The 27,530-nt window shown below is 33.3% G+C and overlaps 1 protein-coding gene across 1 annotated transcript in view; it reads right to left on the reverse strand.

Moving 5' to 3' along the window:
- Positions 1–27,530, reverse strand: part of Olfm3 (olfactomedin 3) — a 192,991-nt gene that overhangs the window by 93,203 nt on the left and 72,258 nt on the right. The window lies entirely within an intron of this gene.

A 27,530-nucleotide genomic window follows, 5' to 3' on the forward strand; every position in this document is an offset into this window, starting at 1 on the left:
ATAGATAGAGTGGATGAAAACGAGTTTGTCAAATTTTGACTTCTAAGTAACTTGGAATATATTTTTTATCTTTTAATATATGGAAGAAAGCAAAATTTGTTTTAAAGCTTGAGTAAATAGTTTACAAATACGTGAGAACTGTAGTACACCAAACTGTGCCTAGAATTACATAAAGGGGGTGGCCAGCAGTACAATTCAATTGTGATCACTGCTTTCCAAAAAAGATTTCCTTCTCAGAAAGTGAAAATTAATGACACAAAAATATCAAGGCAAGCAACTTGTCTGCCATGACTCTTAAAATTATGGAAAGCTTCTATCCAGGAAAAGAATAAGATTGCAGAGATTAATTTTCCTCCCACCTTTACTTCCAGTCTCCACAACCACAACATCAACAGCTAGCAAATGTGTCAAATAACTCCCTTTCGGAACATAGTGAAAGCAAACAAAATGTGTAGTTTTTAGACAAAATAAAAGGTAGAAAGTGGGAAGAATGGAAAAGGCATTTTACAAAAATTTTTGCTCTAGAGTAAAACAAAGGGAAGTTTCTAAATATTTTCAATAGAAGTTTTGGTACTGAGCTTGTGAGAAAGAAATTATATTACTCATCAGAACACATATTTTGCAAATTTTGGGGTTATTGTTTTGCACCAGTAAGCCTTTGATAATGTCCCCTTATTCCTGTGAACATTCTTGCCATTTGCCTCCTTCCATACTGAAAATTCTAATGGAAACATGGAAGATAACATCTCCCTCAGTTTTGAAACAGTGAGAGTAATCTGAAGGCATAGAAGTATTTATTGGATTGCAATTGACTCAATTTAACTTCCTGGAACATCAAAATCTCATTAAAAGCAGCCATTGAATAAAAATATCACTTAAGACACTCTCAATGATGGATTCAGGCCAAATGTAATTTTATTCTCTATCCAGATTGGGTATGGGAAATTGTTAACTCATGCCTGTGTTACATTGCCAAAAGAGTTGTTTTACTTTAGATCTATTTACTTTTTTTGAAGAAAGCCTACAATTTTCTCTGCAAGGGTTCTGCTGCAGATTTAAGAAAGTTATAAAGCAAATTTCTCAGTGGGGAGTAATTGCCAAGCTATCAGGAGTTTCCAGGGAGTAAATACAGGCTGTGAAAAGGAGATGACTACATCCCAAGGACAAAGTACTGTACAACTTGTGATCACTGGCTTCCAGGATGGTGACTGGCTATGAATGCTGGAAATCACAGCAATGGGCAGTGTTTTCAAGACAGAGTTACTGGCAGGAGCAAGTATCTATGAAAACACTCAACAATTGGGCCAAATTTAATTCAAAACAAGAAATAATACACCTCTTCTTTGAAGCAGAGAACCACAATTCTCAGCATTGAAATCAGGGAATGATCTCTCATTATGTTAACTGTGTATGGATTTCTTTCTTGTTACTGTCTGATTAAATCACTAATAGCCAATGAGAATCAGGGAAAAATCATTCCCCCACACCTTGTATCTAAGTATAGCAGAACAGGACTGAGTTTAGAACTGTTCTTCCTTGAGGAGGCAGTAGAGAAATAACTGTCTTTATCCCTAAATTGGATGTAAATCATCTTCCTTGGTAAACTAACTCTATAGCAACCAGCATCTAGACTTTGTTAAAAACATCAATGTTATAGTCACACTTCCTTTTAATTTTCTGTGGTAAAACATACTTATAAAATACATGTGATTTTATCGTTACTAAATTATTTTCTAAATGAAAGTTTTATTAGTATAGGATTGCATTGCATAATAAATATATACATCCTCATGTCCTGGTATTGGTACATACACATTTCACATCTTGATAAATTACTGAATTGAAATAAGCATACATCTACAAATGACATGGACCTGCATTTAATTAAAAGCCTCACAAATGTGAAAAATTCATATATCTGAACACAAATAGTGTGTCTCAATACTTCCAACTATGCATTGCCTAGTAAGTGTTTTCATATTTTCCTCATATGTTTTGTATTACCAAGAAGATCATATCAGAGGTAATTTATTTTATGCCTTTATTATACATGTAGGAAAACTGAGGCATGATGATACCATGATTAGAAAAATAATAAATGGAAAACCAGGACTAGGATTAGAATCTTTTGATTCTCTCCTGATAATCTCTTTACAATTATAAATGAACCCTACCTTATTATAAAACTGAACAATGGGACTATGGAAGAACCTCAGACCTTTTAGAATTCCCAAAGAGAGAGCAAAAATGACTCTCTTATACTAAGCAATAGTTTATAGATGGAGATTATATAGTCACCTTGACAAAAGATAAGCTTTTCACAGGGAAAATGCCAATCTATGTTAGTAATTTGGAATTCTAATGGCTAGTCACATTCACTTGACAGTTAATGATCTCGATTACCATCGGTGACCAGATTTGAATATAACTTATAGTCATGATCTCTATAATGACATTTTGGTCAACAACACACTATATATATGATGGTGGTCACATAACATGGCAATGGATCTCAAAAATTCTTACTGTTTAATGGCATCAGAACTGTCATAATGTCATAATCCAATATTCCTCATGTGCTTGTGATGCTGTTAGTCATACAATAGTATAGCGCATACAATTATGTATGGTACACAATATGTGATTATGACAACAATATAGGTTTTATATATAACAAAATTAATATATATGTGTGTGTGTTTTATATACATCATATACCCTCGATGTGTAGTAGGCTACATGATATATAAGCAACATCAAAATTCTGTGATGTTGGAACAATAAAAAAGTATCCCCAAACTGCACTTCATAGATCATATTCCAATCCTTAAGTAATGTATAACCTTATATAATATTTCATTCCAACCCTGAAGTAATATATAACCTTATATATTTCACACTCAAGTTAATATATGATGAATGAAATATGTATGGATATATACACAAAAGTACCTGTGTACACATGTGAGTGTGGTTTTCAAAGTAAACTAGAGCATGTTTTGAGTAGGATTCTCATCCATTATTTTCATATTCACACTTCATATTTTACATATTTTAAACCCTTACTTTTGAAAGAAAAATGTTCAGTCTTCTGTTTCTGTGACAAATTGAAAAGGATTAAAATTGAGCTAAAAACAATTGTGTCTATTTGCCTTGTGATCTGAGACTGGGTTTTCATTATAATAGCAATTAAAGCTTTTAGCCTGTAGTTCGTTTTGGCTGTGAGATTCAAATAAAATTAGATCATGATTGAGATATTTCAACAATCAACTAAATGTGGTAAAAAGAGAAATTTCAAGGAGATTTTAAGGTTTTTAAAAATCTCTGCAGGGAATATAGTCAAAATATACCCATATACATACAATCAACTGTCCATTACTAGGAATATTTATACATATCTTAAAAGCAACATCATTTCTATGACAAAGCCATCCTTGGCACGGGTGGTTTAAAATGCAGACAATGGCATGCTGGTTTCAAAAATCTACCTTATTCCTGCTGACTTTATTTGATCTTATCTTGCAGACTATAGAGAAAAATTATTCAAGTCATTCTGACTTTGAGTGTCATTTCTATCATTTTAGTTGACAGAATTATACAAGTGACTTAGGCTACCAGACAGGACTATCGAAGTATGTATGTTTGTGTTGGTGAGTGTGTGTGTGCATGTGTGTGTGTGTGTTAAGGTTGGTTTCATATTCATTCATTTTAAAAAATGTTTTGCTGGGATAGGCACATAGCTCAGTGGTGCTGCTACCTGCCTTGAAAACACAAAGTCCTGAGTTCAATCCCCGGTACCAAAAATAAATAAATAAATAAATAAATAAATAAATAAATAAATAAATAAATATATTTTATTTTACATCATATATCATTGACATTACTGCAGTACCAAAGCTTTTTTGGATACTATCTGTTCTAAGGTTAACTTCTAATGAAAAGAGGCAAAAGTTCCTCATCAATCAGGAAAATTTGGCAGTTACCTATATTGAGCTCAGAAGATTCTTTTGCAAAAGAAAACAACTACTGTGGAATCTTTATAAAGTTCTATTTTTCTTAAAGAAACATTTGAAGCAACAGTAAAAATTTATAATGTCCGAGTCAAATTAAATGTTCTACGTATCTAGCAGTGCATATTCATATAATTTTTATCTATATACAACCCACAAACATATTAAATGCAAAAATGTTAGATGAAATATTAACATTTACAAAATTAATCAGTTTACACTTTATTTTCCTCACCAAATATGTAGATACAGTTCAAAATCTAACACCTTCTACAATTTATTTTTATATTACACTCCACTTTTTATAAATGGATTTGCCTCTTTAATTTCATGTAATTATAACACATGAACTTAAAAAAAAATATTCTCACTTTAAAGATGTAAAAAAATAAACTATACTTTAAGTGATTTTATCATAAAAATGATAGGACACACCTTTCCTTGTTTTTCACGATTGTACCAAATATCAACATCATAAGACATCTACAACTAAAAAAGTAAAGGCAAAGTATTATGAGTCTGAGTTAATAAACAGGAAAGTAGATATGTGCTAGGAGCTCTTGAGCAGCTTTGCACCTTTGGTTGGTAAGAGAAAATATATAGAGAAAAAACAGGTATACCAGGTATTCCTCAGTGAGGCAATACCGCATACATAGAAACATTCTGAAATTTTTTGGAGTGTTGTTAATTATCTCAGTGAGACACGATAGAACCTAAGCCTAGAATGGAGGTGGATTGTTTGGGTTGAATGGTGGCCACGAAGAGATATATTCATGCTCTAAACCTCAGAACTTGTAACGTTGCTTTGCTTAGACAAGAAGATCTTTGTAGATGTAATTAAATTAATGTTATAGGTATGAGATGTCTTGGGTTATCCAGATGTGCCCTGAATTTAATGACAAATATACTTATGGAAGACACGCTGGAGACAGAAACACAGAGAAAAGGAAGAGACAATGTGGTCAGAAGCAGAGGTAGAATTGCTTTTGCCACAAGCCAAGGAATTCTTGAAAACATCAGAATCAGGAAGAGCCAAGGATTGGAGTTGCTTCTGGAGGATTCAAAGGTCTGCTAACACCTGTATTAGAGATGATAGTCCTTCAGGATTGTGAGAGTTGAGTTTATGTTATTGGAAGTTACCAAGTTTGTGCTAATCATTTTCATATTACTGGGACAAAATAACTGATACCCACAAATTAAAGGAGGGGAGGTTTATTTTGGCTTGTGGTTTTAGAGTTCAGTCCACGGTTAGATGGTGTCAAGGCAGAAATGGCATGGTGGAAGGCATAGCAGAGGACAGATGTCCACCACATGGTGGCCAGGAAGCAGAGAGACTGGGCAGGAATGGAGGACAAGAATATACCCTTCCAAGCCACACCCCCAGTGACTCATTGTTTTTAGTAGACTCCATGTTCTAATAGCACATTCAGCTATGAACTCATCAATTGACTAATCCACTGAAAAATATAACACCCTTCTCATCCAGTCACCTTCCCGAAACCCCACTTTTGAACACAGGAGATTTTGGAGGAACGTTTTAGAAGTAAACCATAGCAAAGTTTGTGGTAACTTATTATAGCATTCACAGGAAACTAATGTAGAGTTATATTAGACAATTTCTGTGTCCTTCATTTGCACTGTTTGCTTTCTATCTTTAGCCCTTGCCTTGGATTTGCTGCACCCATTCAGCTGTACAATGCATCTCACTGTGCCCAGGGCTTCTCTGCTTCCCCTGGGAGACATCTGTGGGAAACCATTTAGACATCCTGATGGCTTTGCGTGCTAACAAGCAGAGAGATCTAAAGACAATCCAAGGAAATAATAATAATTTAAAAATCTTCTGAATCCCTCAAGATATTCAAAGATTTAATAGTTGGACATGTAAGCAACTATTCTATTTTGAATTATTTGATCCAATAAATAACACCATTTTGGACATAAATGAAAAGGTTTTTGGAATACCTTTAATCCTGAGGTTCCAGGAAATATATTCACTAGGTAAACTGAAGGATGATTGTATTATAATGGGTTTGGAACTTTACCAAAATTAGTCCACCATTTTTAAAATTTCCTGCTAACTAATCAAGCTTTTCTATTGTTGTCATTGTTCTCTTGTTGTTGACGATAGTGTGTTGGCCCCATACCACATACTTGATTAATCTTTATTTGTAACTCTCATGTTTATAATCATTCTCATGTAACAGTGAGTGCCTGGTTACTTAATTATGTCTTTTTAATATTGAAACACATCTTAATTCATTGTAATTACTTATAGATTTCAATTACATCACATTTTGATAATTATACTGAGTTTTAAAATTTTGATGTTGGTAAGTGATGTTATGTCATGTGTAGTTTGGCAGGTTAATTTTTTCATAGAATTATTTTTGGAGAATTAATAACATTTTAATTAAAAGAGTAGGTATTGTTTGGAAAAGTCTCCTATGTTAGATAGATATCATTACAGGCAGACTTGATGATATCCAGGTAAATTATAGAATCATCTAATAATGTTCTTTGGACCATGTAAGCATAGCCAGACTACATCTGATCCTGATACATTGTTTTTTTTTTTTGAGACAGGGTCTTGCTAGGTAGGGCAGGCTGGCCTCATGGCCATCCTCTTGCCTCAGCTTGCAGAGTGCTAACAGTACCAACTTGTGCCACTACGCACAGCTCTGATGTATATTAAGATTCTTCTCCTTCATCTCCACTTACTTCTTCTTTTTCTCTCCCCCGTCTTTCTCTTTTCATCTTCCTGTCTCTAAGAAGCTTCAACTCTAAACATAGTTATGTAATCCTCTTTATATCATTACATGTTCATTGAGTATAATATAAAATGCATATTTGGAACGGACTATAAAAATACAAATTTGACATTCTGTCCTCAAAAATTTAACATCAATTGTAAGACATAAAAACTAGACTTAAAAATCATAATGTCCTGTGTCAGTTGGCTGGCTTTCTCCTTTGGTTAGTATTTTGCATGTCATTTTAGGTTTTTTTCTTGCCAGTGTTTTCTTAGATTGTGATGTTCATGGGAGTAGGATCATATTTAAATAATTCTCTTTGTACAGACCTTAAAGTAGCACAATGCAAAATTATTACTTTAAAATTCTTTTTGATGAGTAAAGTTATGCCTAAATCCCTGATACAAATCATCACTATTTCCAGATTACATAAGGGCTATATTTAAAGCTTCTGAAATTGAGCAATTAGTAAAATCTAAGATATAGTGATGCCTTTGGGGAGCTTAGAATTCTAGTGAGCATCTTTTTTTGTCACAGTCCATAAAGGATGTTCACTCTGCAGAGGCACTGATGTTGTAGTGCTAAAATATTTCAAAGGGAAATGCAAAATGGCACAGTAACTTATAATAGTAATATTTTATGAATCTTGTTATTTTTTGAGTCTAAATGGTCTGTGAATACTTTATAAATCAAGTCAATGATTTACTAGGGTAGTCAGTGGGCTATCCTTTGAATAAAACAGAAGCAAATGTCTGGTAGTGCAAAAGCATAATCTCTGCAATTTAAAATAAATATGGTTATATTTGGAAAATGACAAAACATAAGAGGAACAAGTAGTAGTATATTAAAATTAGATTTTTAAGCATAAAACAATATTTTTTTTAAGGACAGTCTATTCCAGAGTAATACTCCTTTCTAGACTTTAAGGCTATAAGGCCAATTCAAGCCTTCTGGTTAAAGAGACAAATGACTGGGGCAACATGGCCTATTTCTTACTGGTAGAGAGAAAAGGCATTACTTTAAACACTGCAATGACATGACTAGTTATTTAACAGTTATATGCTAGAAAATCCAGAACTGAAATGAACACACTCCGTGTTTCTACTCTTACATGTTACCAACTTTGACCTCACAACAGTTTACTGAGGTTGTCAGGACAGGAAATAACAGTGGGACACCTATGGTAAATAACCAGTGATGAGTTGTACAGGCACAGTTACTGTTTTAAGGAGTTAACGATATAGGAGACAGGATGTGACAAAGCTGGCTGGGGTAAATGAGTGGGAGCTGTCAATTACAAGATCTCAGGGCAACACGAGAATCTGGCATGTGAAGCTTTTCATGAGCTCCCAGGAGGATGCCATTAGAGAGGACTGGCCATCAGAGAAAGCCACTATCATGAGTTTTCCCCACCGTGCTGCCTTTTTTCAGATTCAGTGTATACTTTTACTTTTGCTCTTAACCTCTTTTTCTCTTTGTTCAGCCCAAGTTCACTCTGGAAAGCTGGTTTCTTCCACATCCAATCACCCCGCATTTTTCAAATAAACTTTTGACACTGTTCTCAGCTTGTCTTATCCAATTCTTTGTTCAAGGCAAAAAGGACCTAGAATACTTTTGATTATTGAGCCATTTCTAAAGAAACTGCCCTACAACACTAACACACACATATGGATACACTTTATTGCCCAGATTTTAGGAAGAAAGCCAGGTTAAATCAGATTAAGAGAGAACAGCTGGGACTGGGGATTTAGCTCAGTAGTTCCGCTGCCGGCCTCACAAGCGCAAGTTCCCAAGTTAGATCACTGGTACCAAAAAAAAGAAAAAAGGAGCAGCAAACTATACTTGCAAGTTGCAGAGGAAAGATTTTTAGTTTGACAGTGGCCATTTATTTGAGTCTTCATACTCACCTAACTTGTAAGTTTTCAAATTACTTCCTTGAACTCTCCCCCATAATTTGAATCTCTAATTTTACTTTAGATAATTTTGAAAGATGTTTTGTTAAAAGTTTACATTCTAATATTCTGTATAGAAGTTAATACTAAAAATGTGAGAGGTAATGAAGTTTTGGTAGTGGTATGGAAGACCCTTAGCAAGAAGAAAGGAGTTTACTGAACATCTTTTGGTTCAGGCTGATGTTCTTTTGAACTATATTCTCTTAGTTTCTTGTAGCTGACACACAATACCTGACACTCACAATTCTAAGCAAGAGAGGTTTATTTGGCTCAGTTTGTAGAGGTTTCAGTCCATAGTTGACTGGTTCCAAGGCAGGGCAGCATGGAAGGGGGGCGTGGCAGAAGGGGCTTTCTCATGTCATGGTGGTCAGGAAGCAGAGAGAAACATCAAGGGAGGGGGAAGGAAATAGACCCTTCCAGGCCATGCCTCCAGTGATCCACCTTCTCCAAACAAGCTTCCACCTCCCAACATTACATTTAGCTATAAACTCACCAGTGGACTAGTGCACTGATAAGAATTATCCACCCATGATGCAATCACCTCCCAGAAGCCCTGCTTATGTGTGCATGAGGCTTAAGGGGGAACATCTAAATATAAATAAATTGTAACACACATATTTAGCCTTGTTTTTGCTCTGTCCCTGAGCAATGTAGTCATAATCTGATGCTACTATTTCTTGGCTATATTTCATGACTTTTAGGATTTCTTTGCCTTGGAGCTTCTCTACTGTCATTAGACTGTCCCTAGCCACTCAGTCATGTGGACTCATATATAAATATGCAAACCTGGAAGTGCAAGAAGTTCAACACTACAATGGTTTTTGCCCCAGGTATTTAAATTTTTCTTTTTTTATTATTTTCATTTATTTTTTATCAGTGTATGTTTGTAATACATAATAGTTACTTTTGTTTTGGGGAATCAATTCCCTCTGATCCCCTTCTCCAAAAAATCTGCTTCCTTGTTTCCCACTTTCTCTTATTTTATTCTTTGATTAACTTATAGTTTTTCTTATAAAAGCAACATTAAGTTATTTAGCTTTCTGCATCTGACTTATTTCACTTAACATTTATTTTTCTAAAAATGACATTATTTTATCCTTCTTTTATGACTGAATGTTATTCTAGTCTACATACCACATTTTCTTTATCCATTTGTCTTTTAATGGGCAGCTAGGCTGTTTCCAGAGCTATTGTGAATTGAGCTTCTCTAAACATGTATCTATATAGTATGATGTCTTTAACTCTTTCAAGAATATATCCAGGAAAGGCATAGTTGGGTTAAATGAAAGTTCCATTTTAGTTTTTTGAGTAAGCTCCCATTAATTGCAATAGTGCCACAGTGATATATTAGTTTATATTCCCACCAAAAAATGTGGAAGGGTTCCTTTTTTCCCACATTCTTGCCAGAACTTGTCGGTTTTTTGCTAATATTGCCAATTTTAGTCCATGGGAAATCTGGGCCAGAAAATGACTTCTCAGGGTTTATCAGAAGATTGAATCCCACTTACCATTCAATGAATCTTTACAACAATTCTATGAGGTAAACATACTTATTATCTTTACTTGAAGATGAACAAACTGAAGTTTAGAGAGAAAGGTCAAAATGCTCAAAGTCACACAGTTTACTAATGGAGAAGCTGGAGTTTGATCTGGAGAGAACAAATGAACAAACTACATACAGTACATTAAATCTGGTGTCTTCCAAGTTGGTATGCTTTGAAGAATATCCAGATGATGCCCTCTACTCACAACCTTTCCTCTGGTACCTTCCATGATAAACTATATTTTCTCCATTAGTTATTTATTGGATTTTCAAGATCTGTTTAAGTGCAAGTTCCTTTCGAAAAATCATTATAAATCAAACTGATAGAGTGCTAGTTGTCATCTAAAAGCAATAGATTTGAAGGATAACATCCAGTACCAGGATATCAAAAACACAAGGAAGAAACTTAGAGTGGTAAAAGAGATACAAAGTCAGTTTCACTTTCATTTATTGTTTATAAAATTTTCCCCATTAGTAACTATGAGGAGTATGACATTTTAAGTCAGCAGAAACTTATTTATTTATTTTTTAGTTCCTTGTACCTTTTTATTAAAAAGCATACAGTACATATTGAGCATCTACTGTGTACCAGACACAGATCTAGGCAATGAGGACATAATGATTAATAAAGCAGATGAGATATGAGCCCTCATATAGTTGTAGTCAAGCAAGAAGTAAATCAATATGTACTAAGAGAATTTCAGATACATACATTCTGGCTTGATGATAATTCCTTGGAACAACCTGTTTCACATATATTTCATACAGAGCTGATTTCGATAGGAGGCATACCCATTCTGAATATTAGATATGTGTATTTAGTGAAATATTAAATCTGCTTGTTGGGGCCTGATTCCTAACTACAGGCAACATATTTTTCAGAAACTTGGTATTTTTCATAATCTTCTCATCTAACTAGAAATTTAGGTTTGATGACCAGGTTCTATGTGTTGCTTGCTAAATCCCTGAGGCCACCAACAGGAAAACTTTGTTTTTGGCTTCCTTTCCTGGTCCTTGGAGAGCTCTTACATGTTGCTGGTCTGAAATACCCTATATTTCAGCTAGCTCTTTATCAAAACACAAGTACTGAACTCATAACTGCTTTATAATTCATCCTTTTTTCAAAAAGAGGATAACATGGAGATAAGGTATATTTTATACAGTCAGAAAAAAATATTCCAAATCGTCTAATTCACACAAAGCTTAATTTGGAAAACACAAGCGTATTGAACAATTTATTAAAAAAGGCTTTGCATAAAACTTGCATCAGAAAATTCCCATAAGTTATTAAAGATGGGGACTAAGAGATTATGTACAAGAAATACTTTGGGGGCTATGTTGCGCTTCATATTTTTAAAGTTCAGTTTGACTTTTTTCTTTCCTGAGCTAACTATATTGCCCAGACTGGTCTCAGATTCCTGGGATCCAATGATCTGTCCATGTCAGTCTCTTGAATGCTAAGACTACAGATGTGTATCACCATGCCAGGCTCAGGCTAATGTTTTGAATTAATTACCTAGGACAAAATACAAAGGAATTCCACAGAAGATGATGACAACCAGAATGGTATTCCACCAGCTAGATTTTAAATACTCTCTGCTCTGAAATGTCCTCTTTGTCGGCTATAATTATTTTTAGGTCAATCGCTTGGTGAGTCTTGTTCACATTCAGTTTCAAAACCAATGCTTATATTTATTATTTTGGTTTAACTTTCCTTTTCAGCAAAACTTATTTAGTAAGAAACTTTCTCATGTGAACAGTCTTGAAAATATTTAAGGGGCAAAACAATTTCTACAGCAGTGCTCCAAGTTTAGCTTTCTAACTTTAGTTAGGATATAAAGAAATAATTATATATCTGGCTTAGTCATAATTGCACCATCTTCCCTCTCATGAAAGGCTACACATTATATAACTGCAGCTATTGATTTCTCACATTAGGCAGTTTAATTGAAAGGTTAAAAGGAATCTGGATCAGCAAAGTTTGAATTTACTAATTCTGCATTAAGTAATGTGGAACTTAAAGTCCCTGAACAAATCAGAGGTCAAGAATTTTATAAGAAAAACTTCACTTTTTAGAAAAGTATTGTTACTATTGCCAATCAACAGAAGATATTTAAAATTTATACTAAAATTAATAACATGAACTTCATGTAACCTTAGCTTATTGATAGGGATATTTTACCATTATTTTTTTGGTAGATTATACAAGACCCTGCAGATACTTTAAAACTGACATCATTTTAATTAATGGTGATATTGATATTTGGGGGGTTCTGGTGAAGATGTCGTGATCATTAGTAGCCATTGTCATTTAGATGCTAAAAGTTCAATCCTTAATTCTAAAAGTACTACAAGACAAAAGATCAACACATGCTATTCAACTTTTAAAAATACTGATATATTAAAGGCCTAAAATAGCAATGGAAAACAAAAACTCCCATCACCATTAGGTTTGAAAATCATCTAAAAAATACATCACTAGAATAAAGGATTTAAGTAATTCAGAAGAAGAAATGAATTAGATAAATCAGTATAAAATAAAATGGAGTAGAAAAGATAAAAAACATTATTAAATCTAGACCTTGCTTACATAATCTATTGTGAAATTGTAAATATATTGCCTATTTATTGAGTTAATTAATGTTACATCTGAAGGACAAAACTGAAAATCAAGCATGCAAAACTAAATATTTACAGTAAAAATCCCATAAAAAATTCCAATTATTTTTGTCAATATTTTCCAAGTAGGCTGTACCTTACATATATTATTCTTCTTTTAGAAAGAGCTGGGACATTCATAATTAAATCTTCAATCTTGAATTTACAATGAAGTAATATCTAGTAGTTCTTTGTCATCCTGCAATTCAGCATGGCTGACACATTATCATGAAGAAATTCTAGGTGCATTTGTCTCAACATGAGTCCCCATCACTTTGCTCCCAGAGCACATTGCTCATGCTTGCAACCAATTTCTTAGGATTTACTACATTAATTTGGAAGTTATTTATTTAATTTTTAGTCTCCTCTGTCACTTTTGGCATATAACTGATCCTGGCGATACTCTACTGCCTAGGTATTGCTTTTTGGATAACACTGTCTGGCATCTGATACTGCTGATACTGGTTAAACTGCACTGAATCACAAATTCAGAATTTAACCTGATTGATTCCCTGTCCCTGGTTGCTCAGTATTTAGAATACTATTTTTGTGGAATTAGTTTATCTCGTTGCTTTGGGTGGTGATATTTCAGGGAATTATAGCAAGTTGGGTATACTTCTAATAAAACTGTGTTGCCAGAAATTGCTCAGGGGGAGAGCACGCTGAGTTGTGGACCAAGAGTTGGGCTTTCATGCTCTGTAGGTATAGTTGAAGGGTGAAAAGCTTGCACAAGGCTGCTACCAGCCTTTAATCTATTTTGGTGAACAAAGCAATAAACAAATTTTTTTTCTAAAAGAAAATCATTGAAGTTATATACACACATAGTTAAAGAGTCCAGCTGTAAAAACGTATTTGACAGAAAGAAAGAGTTGGGAATTGTCTTTATTTTGTTTGTTTATTTTTGAGAACAGTAATGTTCTTCATTTAACCAGATGAAATTATTATTTATAAAATGTTTGGGTTGTTTAGCTTTTTGGAAATTAACTGTAAATACTTTTTATACTCTTTTTTACCTCTCTTAAGAAAGTAAAAAGCACGAATAGAGAAGCTTCTGTAATTTTGAAGCAAATGTAATTTCCCAGAAACATGGCATTGAAACAATGAAGCACTTAATCCTCAAATTCATGCTTATATTTTAAAACTTGATATTTTCAGATCTTAAGGATAATGATATTCACTTGATAGAGTTAAAAATACTAACAATAATACTCCTCTTTGAATAGAACTAATTTAAATTCTGTCCTTGAAAATAAGTTGGCAAATGTTCAAAATATGGAGAAATTGATAAATATTTAAATAAGTTAATAGCCATCTTTTTAAGGTAGAATGTTGTCATATCGTATAGATGGAAAAAACAGAGAATTGAGGATACTCAGCTTTGACATCTTTTCAGAAGTCTATTTCTACATACTTGCCAAATCACTGGGAACTTTCTGTCCTGAAAATAGATCATTATAATGTCTTCAGAGAGAAGGCACAGTGTTGAATTAATACCAGTTTTATCTGTGCTTTTAAAATTATTATGTGTGTTAGTATAGCTATTAATAACACACCTTTGTAATTGTCAAAGAGCTTTCTTTTGTATTACTTCATTTAATTCTTTCAGGAACTTGTAGGTACATAAAGGACTTATCTTCACTGTACATCTGGGAAACTGAGTCATAAAGAATAAATTGACTTAGCCAGTTATGCAACTAGTAACTGCAATCCACAAATCAGGATTTTTTTCTAATTGCAAAGTACTGAAAATATTTACTATATATTTGCTTAATGTTTGTAAACATTTGCTACTCTCATACTCTAATAACAGGTATTATGTTCTGTGTGTTTACTTGTGTCAAATATCAAGATAGATTAGGTACAGGTACACATTCCCTAGGATGAATATGATCATTATGTATCTAAAATATACCAATAAAATTAACAGGAAAAACCTGAACAAACTTTCAAATATAGATATTCCCATCCTCACTTCCAGACAAGAATACAGAGGCCTAGATAGGTAAAATAATGAATTTTAAACTCACATCTGTCTAACTTCCAAGTTCAAGCCCTTCTCTCTGAGAAACTACTTTATTTAATTCTCATATTCTTTCTGTGATATAGGTATAACTTTCCTTTGTAATAATCCTGAAGATGATCTCAGAGAGTTAATACTACAAGAAAAGATAAATTAGAGAACTGGCCCTCTGGCCGGCTGCCTTCTCAGTTTTCATGTTTTTTGACAATACTCCTGAAGTATATTGTTAAATTGTGTACCTTATTAAAGATAATATATTGAGTAAAATTTGAATTTTCATTGAAGATGGTTACTATACAATCCTTAGGAACTGATATCTTAATTCTTACTTTGCGTATTTTTTGTGTAGATAGCAAAGGTAGTAGATTGATTTGAATTTGTCTTGACTGTCATACCTGAGTGAATGCTGTTTTTAAAAGTAAATTATTCATGTTGAAGAGATTTTATGATTATTTAAGATATCCTGGTAATTGGTAATATGCTTACTATCAGCCAGATGCTAAGCTACATACTGAATGTGCCTATGACAAAATACAAAGGCACATGAACTAACTAAATATATAAACCAGGTTTGACAATTCTGGGAGTGTCCCAGTTTAGTGTGAGAAAAATACTTCACTGAGTTAAGAATAATTTAATATTGAATCATAAGTTCAAAGGACTGATAAAAGGTTTTGAAAACAATTCCTTAGATTTACATTCTTTGTTAAATATGAACTAATCATTTGGGAAACTTTTTTGGGCTATTTATGTAAATTATAATTTGAGATAACAATATTCCTTTATGTCCTCTGAGAGAGAAAGTGTGTTTTAGAGTTAAGTCAAGAGTTAAGATCTCAAAGGGGTGATACTATTCCAAAATTCCAGGATCATCTGCTATGTTACATGATTGCAGTGAAATATGAGAAATAAATACAGCATGGCTTATGAAAACAGCCATAAATTTGTATATTATACAATGGAGGAATTATTTTCATGAAACAGTAATTTTTAATAATTTGTTACTACTCTTTTTTCTTTGACACTAAGCCAATTTTTTAAAAAGTACATCATATTTCACAAATCACAGTTACTATTGATGTTTTAAAGAAGTTGTAATTGCCTTATTCCTTCTCTCATAATGAAAAATATAGAAATCTTAGAATACAGTTATATTACAGACTTGTGGAAATCAAATAATGTATTTCTTCTACTGTTCAGGCACAACAAGTGGCATTCTCTTGAGCAAGAAAAAAAAAATCACATAATTTATAATTATCCATGGAGTCTTTCAATTATGTTGATAAATTCACTTATTCTGGAAAGAATGCTGATGATAAATGCCACATTTAATTATTTTCCCTGTAGGAATTCCTTCATTATGTTCATTTTTATAATTACTGTTCTGGAATTGGTATGCTATTTAAATATTAATTTTCTGTCTACAGAAATTCAAAAATATTTATTGAACAGCATAGGTAAATCTCTCTAGATATCTGTAAGAAATAAAGAGATGTTCAGAACCAGAACCTGTCTTGAAGGAGAACATGCTTACTGAGGGATCTAGACAAATGGAGAAAAATTCTAATACCTTTTTTTTTACCAGTTTCCTATAACTATTACAACAAATTTCTACATGTTTAGTGACTTACCACAAATTTATCTTATAATTAGTTATATTGGTGATCTGAAATGGGTCTCATGAGGCTAAAATCAAGGCATTGATAGGAATGTGCTCCTTCTGAAGCTCCTAGGAAATAATCCATTTCACTTGGCTTTCCAGCAGCTACAAACTGCCTGCATTCTTTGGCATGTGGCTTTGTTCATCTTTAAAGCCAGCAATTGCATTACTTCAACCTCTGCTTCCATTGTGCATTTCTAACTCTAATTCCCTTGACTGCCACCACCCCCACACACTTATAAGGACTGTTGTGATTGCTCTGGGATCACTAAGATCATCTTGTATAATCTCTCCTTCTCAAACTCCTTAACTGAATCACCTCTACCAAATTGTTTTTTTCTATGTAATGTGATATTTACCAAATCCTTTTTTCCCCATGTGATGTAATATAATCACAGGCTTAGGGATTAGGATGTGGATAACTTTTATCTTTTTTCCTGGTGGGTATGCACATTATTCTGTATTTTATACTTGGCTAACTATGGTAAACAGATTAACAACTATATTTTGCATGTATACATAGAAAGTTCACAATTTGGGTTGTCCTAATCTAGTCACTCTAAAATCACTTAAGTATTAACTAGGAAGAATATAAGGCCAAACATTAAATATATTCAATTAAATAAGTCAGAAAAACTTCTTACCTCAGTTTTCAAAAGAAGAAAGAAAATATACAAATAATGTATGAAGCAAGTCTTAGTTAATGGGTTGACATATATATTTGCAGTTCACCGTTTATTGTTTGAGTTTGTAAAGTCTTATAGCCAAAAATCAAACACAAATGGACAATAGAACTTAGCTTGATTATTCAGGCCTTCTTTGTGATGACTTATAAAACAATGAAATACTAGATTTGAAAAAATTAATTATTAAATCATATAATAAAACATTTTTCAATGTTTTTCTAGCATCAGATTCATTTATTTTATAAGATCTTATAAAATAAATTATCATATATACAGATTGAAAACCAGACTGAGGCCAAAGAACATATAAATCATGTAAGACAATTGTAATAAGTCAATGTACACTTTTAGGTACATTTTCAGTGCTGGATTACAATAACTTTTTTTCTTTTCTCTTTTTTCCTAATATCTATCTTCTTTTTTTTGGTAGCCGGGATTGAACTCAAGACCTTGCGCTTGCAAGGCAGGCAGTGGAACCACTGAGCTAAATCCTCAGCCCTATGTATTTTTTATTTATATATATATATATATATACACGTACATATATATGTATATATATACACACACACACACACAGACACATATATTGAGTTTTTCATATAAGAGAAACCAGGTAATATTTAAACTCATGTGTCTGAGTTACTTTGCTTAACATTATGGTCTCAGGGTGCACCTATTTTCCTACAAATGACTCAAGTTTATGCTTCTTCACGTCAGTGTAGTACTCTCTTGCCATCCTACTTTGAACCCATTCTATTCATGTTTTGCTTCCACTACTCCACATAAGCTGCTTTAGGTAGATCACAAGTGACCACCAAACTGCCCACTTCAAGGTGACTCTCAGGCCTTGTCCTACTTGACTTTAGCAGAGGATGATCATCCTTTTCTCCTGCAAATGTTTCTTTAATTTGACATCCAGAACTTGAGTCTCTCAATTCCCTATCTCTCCAGCCAGTACTCAGACACCTTTGCCTTTTAAGCCCTCTGGATTCTGATCCTGGATTGCATAAGATCAGTCTTTGGATTTTTTCTCTCCTGCTTACTTTGAAGTAAGATCATCCATTCTAAGATTTCCATGTCATCTACATGCTGTCGGCCCCTAAAGTTGTACTTCTAATCTGTATTTCTTCCCTGCTATAAATTTGTTTTCCTATAATCCCTAGTTGATAGCTCTATTAGATCTCAACAGGCATCATACAATCAGCACATTGTAAACTGCAACTTTTACTTCGTGTCCCCTGCTCTCACATATACAACAAAAAATGGCTCTGGTCATCACTGCATCTCAGTAAGTGGCAGTGCTATTCTTGCATATGCTCAGCCCAAAGGCAGTGCCCAAAACTTCATTCCCCTTTTTCTCTACTCACAAGAAAATTCTGTTGACTTTAATCACAGTTCTGGAATAGGGGTCTTTTAACATGCACTCTCCACCATTTATCTTCACTTAGATTATTTCCAAAGTTCCCTAATTCATGCCCCTACGTGAAATGCCTCCCTAGTGTGTATTTTTAAATGCTTTGGGAAGATTTTAAAATATAAGTTAAATAATGTAATTCCTCTTTGCATGACCTTATAATATAATATATAAAATGTCTGAAAATGTCTTATGTATGATAATGAAAATATCAGCTAAATTATTTGCAGTACTCTAATTTTAGTAGGTTAATATATACATACTATTGTGTATATATATATACTATACATTTATATATATATACATATATATATATATACATATATATATACACACTATACATTTCTTTTATTCCACTAGTTTCTCCTAAATTGGGTGATGACCATCACCCTTTGATCCTGAGCAAAATTCTTAAAACAAAAAAAGAGTAAATGAGCCAAAGGCTTGACTCTGAGACATAAAATCTAAGGGTTAGATGCATTGCAAACATATTTGTTTGAGGTAAATCTCGTACATGTATCTTCATCTCTTCCAAGTGTTAAGGTTCAATAGATAGAGAGAAAAGAGCCAAAGTGAGAAAGAGTAGTTAAAACTGGTGTCTTAGAAGAGACTCACATTAGGTGCCTACAGAGAGAGGCTCACCAGCAGAGGGCCCGGGCTGATTTCCAGTTTGGACCAATGAGTTGGCAGGCCTCGGACAGATCTATCAGCTAATCACAGTCAGAAAGATCCTTCAAGTGGAATATTGCCAGATAGCGCAAATTTTTGACCTGTATAAGTACATTAATGACATTGTTGAATTTCATTGCTACAAAAACTGCATGAACTCATAAGGAAACTGAAATTGTGAGAGTTAATATAACATGATTAACATTTCATCTCAAGAGAGGACATGGTTTCCGTAGTCAGGCTGCCTAAGAGTGAACCCAGGCTCCATTTGCTATCAGTGGTGCACTTGGGAAACTGATGTTACACAGCTGCGCCTCATTTCTTCATCTCTAAAGCTGATAATTATAGCTGTTTTTATGTTTTTTAAAAAATTAGAATTAAATGAGTAAGTACATGGAAATTTCTTGAGTCCTAGTAAGTGCTTAGTAAATGTTGGCTCCTACTGTACTATTTAGCAGAATTAGGAGTCAGTCTTGGGGGTCATTCAACTACAGGCCATAAACACTGCCCTCAGTCTCTAGCTGAGCTCTTTAACATAAGGATAGAAGATGAATATGAGAGTGATGACCTTGAAGAACAGCACCTCCTGGTTCTGACCGAGCAGTGTTGGTTGAGTCCCCAGCTGACAATTCAAGTTTTCTTTTTGTAAGAAATTTCTTCTGTTTGCCTTTACCTCATTTCTTCATCATTTCTATAATGAAGTCATTTAGAAACAACTGTTCCAATTAATTCTTGTGAGAAATCTTTTACATTTGTCTTCTTAAGAAGCTTTATGAAATTGCCTGCAGTGAAAGTGTCTATCCTGCCTACAAATGTGGTGTTTCCTGAAATATTCTTTCCTCAGAGATATCAAATGTGCCTGTGGATATGTACACCAGCCTTTTAAATTAATAACTGCAAAAATGAGCAAAGAGGCATAAAATTAAATACAGTAAGTCCTTGGCTTATGAACACTTGAAATGCAAACCGATGGCAGAAGTAGCTTTGTAGTTGTACAGTACTGTACCACCATTTTAAAGTAACTATAAAAGTAAAAATAGTTTATTTACAGTATCTGTATGCATTTGGATTTTTTATGCTTTACCTTATATATTTGTATAAAGTGTGTAAGACTCACTTTGTCAGACTTAGGAATGAATCCAACTTATGAATGTTCTCCCCGAATGAAACTTGTTCAGAAGTTGGAAACTTCACAGAAAGCTTAGGGTGAGGGAGGCACAGTCCTAAGTAGCTGACATTCAATAATTCATTTAATTCTCACAGAAATTCTACAAAGTAGTTGTTCTAATTTCTCCAAATTTAAAGATAATAAAACTGCAACTCAGAACATAGCCCCAAAGCTGTGGAGCCTGAATATGATCCAGTCCATCTGATTACAGGGACTCATGGCTTAACAGTGAACCTCAAGGGCTTCTCTTCAGGCATTTTCTGGATGCTAGTTGGTCTTATCTAACAGACAATACTTTTTATTTCTTAGACATATTTTGGTAGAATGACTGATTTTTGTAACCCGATTGCCCCAGTGAATGCTAACTTTAAAATTTACACAAGGATATACTTCTTCCTGTGTGTATTCTTTTACTTTTGAATATTTGCTCCTGAATATAATATGAGGAGATTTAGTAGGTTGTATAAATATTTTAAGGTTCTCCTGTGGCCATGTCCTTTGAAATCTGTATATTTATAATCCCAATCCAATTACTTATTTTAAACTCATATTTGAGCATTAAATTCTATAGGGGAATTTGAAAATACTTCTGCATTTTTGAATTTTGAACAACCTGAAAATAGTGATGTCTCATACATATACTCTTAGCCTCATCTTGTTGGTTGAATAATTAAAGCATAGGTAAAATCTGTTTAAACTTTCATGTGATTAGAAAAGCTTGGGGGAAAAGTTCTATTTAAATCTAACAAGTGAAGATTTTTAACTTATCCACAAAAAGGTAAAATAAAATTGAGTCAATGATGAGGAAGATCTAAGGCCCTAAAATTTTTCTTAATTATGTGGATCTTCATGGCTTATAATCCTCTTGATAGTTTCTCTGATTTCCTAATTCATTTTACATACTTAAATTATGCAGTTTATGTAGCTACAGTTGCAGTAATTTTACTTTCATGTAGGTTAAGATTGTGTTACTGCTGATTTTATTCTGAAACATTTTATTTCTTCACATTTTAATACATATTTTTAAAAATCTCCTATTTTTTCTTTTTTTCTCCATCACAAAATAAAATTGTAATCACAGAAGTTTTGAAAAATAGTGGATGGATTTAATTTATGAGAATCAAGACTTCCCACACCATCTCTTTAATATTAACACTATCTGTAAGGCCTGAGTATGGGCCCAGGTGCAGTAAACAACTGTTCAGCAGTGAAAACTATTTCTACTACCTAAGAAATGCTACCAGAGATAAATTATAAACCTTATTTCTACAATCTTAGGTCAAAAAAATTTATAGCGCTTATTGATCTTAAAAGTCAACTATTAAATTAAACATAAAAAGATATGATTCCATCAATTATATAATGAAGTCTTTGCACAGCATGCGGAGTATCTTTGTGAACTTTTTAGCAGATATGCAAAAACAAAAAACTGGCTCTCAAAATAAGGGAGGTATTCACAGTTCCCACAGATTTAATTTTTATCATTGATTCCATGGAATCAAGTAGGTTACTTCTTTTTTTGCTTAATTTAATTTAATTTAATTTGTTTTATTTTTGGTACCAGAGATCAAACTTGGGACCTTGTGCTTACGAGGTAAGCATGGCGCCACTGAGCTAAATCCCTGGCCCATATTTGCTTTATTTTATTTTATTTTTTGTTTTTTAAGTTTATTGGTACATTTTAGGTATACGACACAATGACATTCATCATTCGGAATTTGTACCTTTACATGACATATCTTGGTTCTTATTTTTTCCTCATTCCCCTGCCCTCCTTGCAATCCCTCCACCAATCCCTATCTACAAATTCTTTGCTTCCATTTTTTCCTTTTCTCATATTTTTTGCTTTCCCTTCTTTCCTTTCCCCTACTCCTCCCAGTTTCCTTTCCCTGTTAGACCTTTTCTTCCTATTTCACATTATCTATTATACATTTTTGTTTTAACATTCAATCAGTGCTACCAAGGAAATGTTGAAGCAAGACTGGTATGGATGGAGCTTAATATGAATCTAAGCTGTGTTATGCTTGTTTAATATGCCATTATGAAGCTTAGATCCTGAAAAATTAACTGTATTATAGTATCAGATATCATTTGCATGTTACAATATTGCACATGTTTACATGATATACTGCTTTTATTAATTTCATTTGTCTTCCTTTCAATTCTATGCAACTGTATAGTCATTTACAGTAAATTCATAGAAATATTTTCACTTGTACATTCCAAGCCACCATCAAAACTCTATTTCTTGGAACTCTAAATTAAATTTCTATGAATGTTTATTCTAATGTCTTGTATTTATTTATTTTTTGTACTACAGCACTATTGATGGAATATTTTCAATCAGATCAAAGCTCTTTGAATAGGAATCAATTATTGCAAATTCATTGGATACTTATCTAGCTTCTGTATAGGTCAAATAATATAGTAAAGATCTGGGAATTCACATGAATAAGGTACTCAACTGGTTTTAAGTCAATTTTTATATTGCAGTGTAAGAATTAGGATAATTTAGTGCTGTAGATTACAGGAAGATGAATAAAAATCCTGGGAAGGAAAGAGTTAAAAGATATAAAATAGAATATGAAACACTCCATTTGTGCTTCAGTGGATGAGTAGATGCACTTCTGGACAAGAAGGGAGAGGAGACAGAAAAGACTGAGTTCTGGGTTATCATTAAGCATTACCTAATTGGGAAGGAGAGTAGAACAGTAGTATATGATTACAAGATGCAGGAAAGTGTCTACTGGGAGATCATGTCAGATAAATGGAATGAAATCATATTGTGAATGGCCCAAATATTTGTCTTTATTTTTTCTTAAAAGTTTATATTTACTCCGTAGGAAATGAACAGGTATTGATCTATATTAAATTGGACTGTATAAAGCTATCTATCACCTTCTTGAGGAGGTTTTATTATCCACCAGGAAATCAGACACTTTCTTATATATTCTATGTTATATAGTATGCTACATTTAGTACCATAACATTTAGTACCATAACATTTAGTACCATACTAATGACAAATATCATAGCAAAGAATAATATGTATTACTTAGAACAAAGATTTGTAGTTGTATGTATATGTTATAGTGCATACTAAATTGCCAGCTCCTCGAGAACTCTCATATACTTATTCTCTTTTATGTCCTCAGTACCTAGCAGTTGGCCTTCTCTATGATGGATATTTAGTAAATATTTGGTGACCACACTAATTATGTTTTAAGGATAATATCTCTATATTTTTTCTTGTGGTATTGGGGATTGATCCCTGTGCCTTTGAACTGAGTATGCACTCAGCCCCCATTTAAATTTTTTCATTTTGATACAGGCATGCTAAATCGCCTGAGATGGGCTCGCATATGTGATTTTTCTGCCTCAGTCTCCCACAGTATGGAGATTCCAGCCATGTACCATCATTCTTGGCTTTTATCTCTGCATCTACAAAGATGCAGAGAAGTGGTGAAGCCAGACATGGTAGCATATGTCTACTTGGGAGGCTGAGGCAGGTGGATCACAAGTTAGAGGCCTGCCTGGAAGATATAGTAAGGCCCTGTCTGGAAATAAAACTTTTTAAAAAGGCTGGGGATGTGACTCAGTGGTACAGTTCTTACCTAGCTTGCTCAAGGCCCAAGTACTGCCAAAAAAGAGAGAGTGTTCAAGGAAAAAGGTAGAGTCTAGATTTCAACCCAAAAGATTATTTTTAAACTATAATGTAGTGATTATGGCATGCTTTTGCTCTTAATGAATAGCACAATGTTTAATGCCTTCCTTTAGTTTAATTAAACTAGACTATTAAAATAGTAGAATTTTCTAATTATAGGCTTAAGCCAATTAAGCCTCATTCAACCACATTGAACTATTTTGTCATCAATCTTTTTGTGATAACAAAGATGGCAGGGCTGGGGATTTAGCTCAGTGGTTTGGCAACCTGCCTCGCAAGTGCAAGTTCCTGAGTTTGATTCTTAGTACCAAAAAAAAAAAAAAAAATAGATGGCACTAAATCGAGAATGATATTTAATCTAGATGCAATAGGTATGTTAGTTTTTTGTCATTGTGACAAAATATCTGAGAATATCAATTTAAAAGAGAAAAGGTTTATTTTGGGTCATTACATCAGAGGTTTCAGGTCATGGTCAGCTGGCTCCATGGCAGAAAAATCCTGCCAAAAGGGCATGGAAGAGGAAATCTGCTCAGCCTATGGCAACCAGGAAGCAGAGGGAGAGAGCAATATGTGAAATATAAAGAGAAGAAGGAGCTGGGACAAGATATAGTCTACAAGTTCACGTTCCCATGAGACATTCCTTTCAAGTAAGCCATACCGACAGACAGTCTTCATCATCTCCCAATAATGCTGTCAAATCATAAGTCCATCAATGGATTTGTCTACTCATGAAGTTCAAGGCTTCATGATCCAATCGCCACACCTGTGAATTCATGAGACTTTGGGGGAGCATTTTAGATCTAAATGTAAGAGTAAGGTGCCCTATATCAAAGAGAAAAATCATATTTATCATAACTAGTATTAAATTCCTTAGTTTTGACAGTATGATTTAGTTCCCCAAGCTATTTCTATTCCTTTAGACTATCACTAGATTCATGTAAGCTTCTGATAGATTCATGGTATAGTGCAGCCCGGGTTAGCAGAAAGATCTTTGCTTTAAGATGCACTACTTTGGCAAAAGTCACAGCCCTGCAATTATCCTGCCTTGTGACTTTGAGCAAGTCATCACAGTCTGGAGCTAAATCTGATTTCAAGTTAGTCATCAGATTTAAACGAAGTAAATATGTTAAACACCTAGTGGAATTATAGGAACAGTGGCTTCTCTCTAGTCACTTGTGTGAGTTTCTTCCCTTATCAGTGGGAGGGTTAGTTGAGATCATTTCTTTTTCTTTTTCTTTTTTCTTTTTTCAGTACTGGGAATCAAACTCAGGACCTTGTGCTTGCCAGGCAGGTACAGTGCTTCTGAGCTACATCCCCAGCCCAGTTGTGATCATTTCTGATGCTTTTCTGAGTATGATTTTTAAAAGATGAATTAAAAGGTAGTTGCTAATATTTCATTCGTGGTAGACACTTGTCTCTCAAATGTGACAGAACATAAAAAATAAAAACTGTAAAAAGTTTTCTAACATTTGATTTAAAAAGTTTTCCATTTTAATTTATTTCTAAAAGGAAGTCCTTTAATATAAGTAGTGCCTTCTTTAAAAAATAGCAATAACAGGAAAAAAGGCAAAATAACTCAATCACTTTTGCCTATTGATGAATAATTCAGTATTTCCTGGGATTCAAAAGCATCTGAAAACTAAACTAGCTTGAAATCTTTTTTAAAAATAGTCTTATTTCTGAGGAAGAGTGGTTTTTATTTTTTCCACATAACCACTTTCACTTTTTATAAAAATAGATAGAAGGAACTGAAAATGAGTCTTCTATAACTGAATGTTACAAAGGCCTAGAGGGGAATTGGAAGAAAAGAAGTAAAAACTTCCTGAAATGGTTTGATATAAAATGGGTCTTTTTTTCTAAAATGATTCTGACTTGTCTTTCAAATTTTTGAATGAAACAGAAAAGAACCAGCTACCTACTAATCTAGAGTGATTTTTTATTCTTCTTTGAAAAATAATCCATTCAAACATTTCTTAGAAATATGGAGGAAAGACTTTTCATGTCACTCAAAATTTCCTTTAAGAAGAACTTTCTGATAAAGTCAGTCCTTCATTTAAGATTTGGATAATAATGAGTATCTGGTAAAAGGATAATAAGGCTAAAGCTAGCAGCCCTGTGGAAATTTTTCTTTCATGAGTATATCAAAGCTACTTGGCTTTTCTAAAGCCTAAGATTTGTTCCCAACCCCCTTTATTTTATTTTAACTATTTTATAATTTTTTTTCATCTGACACATAAAAATATACATAGTTATGGGGTACCATGTGATGTTTTGATACATGTATATATTGTCTAATATTCATATATGAATAATATCTATCTTCTCAAACATTTACCATTTCTTTATGGTAAAAATATTTGAAATGCTTTCTTTTAGCTTTCTTGAAATATACAGCACATTATCATTATGTGTAGTCATCCTACTATTCAACAGCACACCAGAACTTATTTCTCTAATTTAACTATAACTTAGTGTCTGCTGAACGACATTTTTTAAATATTCAAGTTAATTAAAAGGAAATGAGCTAAATATATATTATTACTCATGTACTAAATGATAATTCCATTATAATATAATCTGTTTCAAAAGTAATTATATACGAAATGAAAAAAATGCCAAAGAATTGATGGTAGTTATTTAGGATGATAGTGCAAGTTGTTCTTCTGTTATTCTGTATTTTAAAATTTTATATGGGATTGTGAATATCTTTGGTAGTTATAAAATATGCCATTACAAGATCGTAATGAAAACATAAATGCATGAAAACCAGGCTCCATTTCTATTTGTTCAGTCTTGTTTTTCACAGTGTCTGCCTCTCAGAATACACTTAAATATTTCCTTTTCTTTTTTTTTTTTTGCTTAAATTCTTTTATTGGTACATTTTAGGTATACAGTACATTTACATTTATCTTTGGGTGCTTGTACCTGTACATGATGTATCTTGGTTCTTATTTTTTCCCCATTACCTGTGCACCTTCACCCCTCCACCCTTCCCTATTTACATACTTCGTTTCCATTTTTTTTCTTTTCTCATAATTTTTCATTTCCATTCTTTCCTTTCCCCATCTCCTCTGACCACCCCTATCCCTTTGGACCTTTTCCTATTTCAAAGTATCAATTATTCATTATTAATCCTTTTAATCCTTATTTACACTTTCAGTTTCTCACACTAGAGAAACTATACAATATTTACACATGTGTGTCCTATTTATTTTACTTAAGAGGATGGCCTTAAATATTTCTTGAATGAATGAATGAGTGAAAATATTAAGAAGCTGCCACAACTAATTTAGAGGTTATCGTTAGAGAGTGTGTGAAATATTTGCTTCATATGAA

Source organism: Heterocephalus glaber, unplaced genomic scaffold (assembly GCF_053883595.1).
Source record: "Heterocephalus glaber isolate CG9 unplaced genomic scaffold, H.glaber_assembly_v1.0 deba00001442, whole genome shotgun sequence".
In the NCBI taxonomy this organism is placed as follows: Eukaryota; Metazoa; Chordata; class Mammalia; order Rodentia; family Bathyergidae; genus Heterocephalus; species Heterocephalus glaber.